A 6,000-nucleotide genomic window follows, 5' to 3' on the forward strand; every position below is an offset into this window, starting at 1 on the left:
CATTATACCACAATATTCATTACCTGTCCACAAACGATATGGACTACAATTCAATAATCTAGTATCGGTTGTAGTGGTTTTATCCCAAGTTTACTTAGCCTAAGCCTAACAATAGACTATTCACTTCAGACTAGACTATCTCTCAGCCAAAATGAAATCTTGTCTAGAATGTTACTATAGAAACCGCCTAAGGGCAAACAATGACAAAATCTATCAATCAATATAAAAACATTCCTAATATCTCCTACAATAATATGTTACGACTCTCGAGGGGACTGGTTGTAATGTAGATGCCTAGAAGCAAGGATATTTATAAAAAAAAATGTTATGGGCCAAACCAGTGTATTCTCTGACAATACAAGACGTCAAGCAAAAAACAAAACAATAAAAAGTAAAAAAGAAATTCTAAAAAAGGATTGCTGGCGAAACTGCCACACATTAAAATTTAGGAGTTTTCTTCATATACCTACGGTTGTATGTAAGTACCTATTAAGAGAAGAGAATGAAGATTTTCGTAACTTTAAGAGTAGGGGCACACCGTTGATTTTTAGTTGGCCGATAGTTGTGCCCGATTTTAAATTGTATGAAGAATCGGCCAAATCGAATCGGCGTAGTGTGCGCACTCCCGTTCATGCCCATACTGATCAATTGCCCGACTAAACTATCGGCCGACGAAAAATCAACGGTGTGCGCCTACTCTAAGACAAAGCCAAAAATTCTAAATGGAGACCATGGTGAGATTTTAAATAAAAACATGTAAGATTATAAATAAGCCTTAATTTCATTGAGTCCAATGACAAATCATCTGTCTTCCACAACATCTTCAGAAGTTGCAGTGTAAAAGTTAAACGAGAGGTGCGAAGTTTTCCCGCTTTTATTAGTAAAGTCAAAACACTATCTGCTTAAATTAAAGCCAGTAACTGGCTCGTAATGTTGCTCACAAGTGGTTTTGTTTAGCTAAACCGTAGATTGAGATTAGCTAAGAAACTTAACATCGCCCCACTAGAGTTGCGCATTTGCTGTGCTATTTAATGGATGTAGCGAGCTAAAGAGGCTTTAAAGTTTGATAGCTTAGTAAGTTTGATTATATTTGAAATAACCCGAAAAATTGCCCGAAATTAGGTTTTAAGGTTTTTATTTTAACCATCTTATTATAGGGTAATTGAGTCAGTACGGCTAGCACGAAAAACTTTCGCGTTCGAATCGTTTGCGTATTCGAATCGCCATCAAAGGATTTAGTACGAAAATTAAGACTGCGCCTTTGTAAACGTGCCGTAAAGTGAACTTAGTATGAGAAATGGTTGCACGAAACTTATTTTGTCTAATATGCAAACGATTCGAAGACGAAAGTTGTTCATGCTAGAGGTACTGAACCTGCGGGACTATTCCCACCTCTCGTTCCCACCACTGCAGTTCCTACCTAACTCCTTCTAAAAACCCAACCTGTGAAGGTCAAGTTTGTCCCGATAAAAGTTAAGCTGCCATTGGACCCGCAACGAATTTAATCAGAAGAACATTAGAAGAGTTCGAAGTTAAAGTTTAACTTCCCTCCAGTGCAAAGCGGAAATCTCATCTATAAAGACATGGTCTTTATGGGACACCCTGTATTATTCTTTGTGTAAAAGCCGAACTGACCCATAAGTCTTTGTAGTCCCCAATTCATCCCAAAAACCTTTGGACGACCAAATGGTAATTCTCTGGTCATTTATTTTAATAAAGCCTCATTGCCCGGGGGATTAAAATTCATCCCCGTTATTAATGGCATTCCACACAACGGACGTCGATCAATCAAAGGCCGTTAACAATTCCACAATGATTCTCCGGGCTGGTGACACGAGGAAATATTTAACGGACAGTGCGTCCCAAACTTGTGATGTCGCCGGCCGATCGTTGAAATGGCCACATCAAGATGTGCCCGGGCACATCTTGAAACGCTGACACTTCGTGATTTGGCCGGCCATATCGCGATGTGCCCAGTATATCGGGCGGATCAAAGAGAACAACGTATTTGTCGATATTCCCAATTTAACAGTGGGCGGATCATGAGAATCGCAAACAAAGATGGCGGCGTAACAAACAGCTGATTATTGTATTTAATTATCAGTGAAAAATAAAAATATTAGAGATAGAAAAGTATAGAGCTCGCATCAATATTTATTCCATAATTTAAAAACAGGCTAACAAAGATTTCTTGCACTGTTTTTTCTCGGCACCGGCCCACTTACTGTCCCGAATTAATGGTAGGGTTATACTGAGCCGAGTAATAGCGCTTTACAAAAGCCTATTTACAGAAAATAAATTATTTTTTATAAATGTGGCAAGGCGTGATTTTGCAACAAACATAGTCTGATGTGCCAATATGTATAAGTTACCAATGATCATATTATTAAATAATGACTCAAACTAAAAATTAAGCAACTACACTCAGGAGGATTTGATGAGTGCTACTGACGACGCCACTCTTGTGGCGGAGTTTTGGGCTGACACTGTGTAGGTTTGTTGTCGACACGAAAAGAAGAACTAAAAAACTAAATATTTTTGATTACTTTTGAATCATTACTTAAGTTTGGGAACCAATCTTGAGCAGTTAAACAAGTCAGTAATATGGCCATAATGACTGACGAAATTAGGACCGTCCTATATCCCTAATGGTGATTTATTCCGCAGTAGTGTTGCCAACTTGTCCGTTTTGATGGGATAACTTCGGGACACATAATTAGTGAAGGAAAGTTTTTATGTCGGGGTTTTCTCGAAAGTATGGCTTTACGTGATCTATTAGGGGAGACCGAGGTGAGGTGTAACATGGGAGTTGTGACATTGACGATTTTTTGGAAGTTCTAGCGAGCTCGTATCAGTTCAAATTCAAAAATAGAATAGAACAGAATAGGTTTATTGACACAATAAAAAAGACACAATACAGAAAAAAACAACAAAAACACAAAATAATATGTAGGCTATAAAACAAAGAGGTAAAGGAGAAAAAAAAAACTGTGCCAATAGGACCCGCTCAGCATTTATCGGACATGCTCAAATAATACAAAATTTCTTTATTTCCTTGTAAGACACATTTACAGGGGTTGGGAGTCTCCTTTTAAGTTTTTCACAGTGCGCATTTTTCAAGTCTCGAGCTAACAAATGCGCGCTGTTGCAAGATTGCTGATAGTCAATAGTTTTCCTAAAATCGACAATGTCAAAATTCTCGTCTGTTACAACTCACCTCGGTGTCCCGTGTATGTTGTGACTTACAGAGAAATCAATTGGTAAATTAGATTTGTCGTGTGTTTTTGTAAGACATAAAATAGTAAGTAAGTACGGTAATCTGTAATTTTATTATGGTTTTCACAATAATGTATTAAGTGAAGACGTTTCTGTGATGTAGGTAGAGCAGCGTCTTTCCATTCTATACATAGCCAGAACGCAAGGGTGTGAAACTAATCGAGTATAGTTTGGATGTGACTTTTTTTACTAAGCTCCTCCAAACTATACACGACCAGTACGCATACGCTGCGTACTGCTCGCGTATACTTTGTAGTGACTTAGGTCAATTATCTTACTCCAAAATATACATCGTCAGTACGCATACGGACTAATCATGTATGTATTGTAATAAGTTCGCGATTACAATGTATACCCGAGTACTTAGTTGCATGCTCGTCATTTGGACTTATTTACCTCTCTTTCTATTACATATTAATTCATAACTGCGTGTCTACTTTAAACATTGAATCAATTTCGACACGTGCCATTGTTTTGATAAAGAGCTTTTTGGTGTTTCATATTCTGCCATAGAAAAGATATTTGTTTTGGGGCTGAATAACTCTGAAATTAATAATTATGTATGTGAAAATGATTTTTGTTCTTGAGATAAAAGCTTATAAATAAAAATGAATATCCCTGGACATTTTACACTGCGCTTCTAGTCCCAAACTAAGCAAAGCTTGTACTATGGGTACTAGATAACGGATATAAACATACTTAAATACTTTTTTTGTAAATACATACTTATTATACATAGAAGACACCCAGTCCAATACAAACAAATATCAAAATATGTTCATGCACACAAATTAATGTTTGTACTGTGCGGGAATCGAACCCGCTACCTCCGGAACAGTTATCCGTTTCGAACCACTACACCGAACGGTCGACAATTTTAGTTAATAATGCACGTTTAACTTTCTTCATTCACTCTCACTAATAAATAATTGTTATTTAATTTGAAATCTACCTAATCAATTTAATTTCAGAAACCACTTACATTAGTGTTATAAATCTAGATTTATTATAATAATATGTAGATTCAGTAAAATAATAATATTTTATGTAAAAATTAATGAATTTAAAAATGGCATCACCGTACGTGATCTACATAGGTAGTTCTTATTTCTAATCTCGAGGACAAAGCACGAGCATAATATCTAATAAATGTAATAATTTTAAATATAATTCCATATTTTATTAAATCAAATAAACTAAACACACTCTAGTCAACTGTAAGTGGTGTAGTATAGTTTGGAGCGAAGACGGAATCCATCCACGACACAAACTATACACGATCAGTACGCAAAATTCGTGTATAGTTTGTAGTGACCGACTTACAAAGAGACACTCCAAAATATACACGAGCAGTTTCCTATGGGTGCGTTCTGGCCATGTATAGAACGGAAAGACGCGGTAGAGCAACAGCTAGTTGTCTAAATACTGTTTAAACTGTTTTTTTTATAAAACTGATATCTAAATTAAGCAAAATATTTTATATCATCATCATAATTTATTTTGATTGTCATATCAGCCACAGGACATCTACTGCTGAACATAGGCCTCCCCCAATGAGTTCCTTACCACCCGGTTGGTAGCGACCTGCATCCATCGCCTTTCTGCAATCTTTGCGCCTTTCTCCAACCTTTATGAGATCATCTGTCCACCTTGTGGATGGATTTTATATGTTCTTTTGAAAGATTGTGTGTACTTAGTAGTACGTTCCCAATCATGAACTCAAAAATGAGTTCCACCATTTCTAGAGATAATAATAATTAAAATACACTCCGAATGCTTGTAATTAGAAATTACACAGCACTCAGCAGGGCCCAATTAATAAACTTGTCGACATAAACAAACGAACTAAACTCTTCGTTATTTTCGCACTCGTTAGCGAGATGAAACATTTCAGGATCAACTTTGGCCTAGCTGAAATATAATCAGCCAAATCATTGTGAGAATAGTATACAAGTACGTAAACCAGGGAATGTCTTTTTGCTAGATACTAGTTTACTAGTTACATTGTTTTGTTGTTGTTTGACTGACTGACTGACTTACTCATCACGAAATCTCAGAAACGATCCACACGTACGAAAAATGCGATCCACACGTACGAAGTCGCGGGCGGCCGCTAGTTTGTAATATTTTAAGCTCAGATCATAGCTATGAGATTTTAAGTAATCTCAAAACAAATCGCATCGTAGATGTAGAGAATATTAGTCAAACCGAAAATAAAATAAGAGTGAAAAGAAAGCGTAGTTTATCCTCTTTTTACCCGAATGCGTCAGAAGGAGGGTTGTTTTTAGCATTATTTTAAACATCTGTATGGATGGAGACCATATTTGTAGCTTACTGCAAATGGAATAAGGTTCAAAGCCACATTAAGACCTGACATGACTGAATTATTAGCCCTTAACCACCTACCTGGAGTCTCTCAGACTCCTCACTTCTCAGGACTCTAATGCGATTAGTTATGACAAGAAACAGATTTACCGGAGCCTGAGAGACTTGGTAGATGGTTAATGGTTAACCTGGCTGTTACATTTGGGCTGTGTCTGAAATTCATATAGCTAATATTAAACTGTAGCGCGGAGAACTTTAACCTCTGATTAAATTAACCAACAACGTGTGTTGATCGTAAAATTTTACTATTATTACAGCGCAATTTAGCATTGTTTTTGTTTTTTGTCTGAACCGCCAATTATTGATTTTACTATAGCCTTTATTCGCATTGCATTTTAG

This window comes from Ostrinia furnacalis, unplaced genomic scaffold, assembly GCF_004193835.3.
Source record: "Ostrinia furnacalis isolate ACB-3 unplaced genomic scaffold, ASM419383v2 OfSCF7013, whole genome shotgun sequence".
Taxonomy (NCBI): domain Eukaryota; kingdom Metazoa; phylum Arthropoda; class Insecta; order Lepidoptera; family Crambidae; genus Ostrinia; species Ostrinia furnacalis.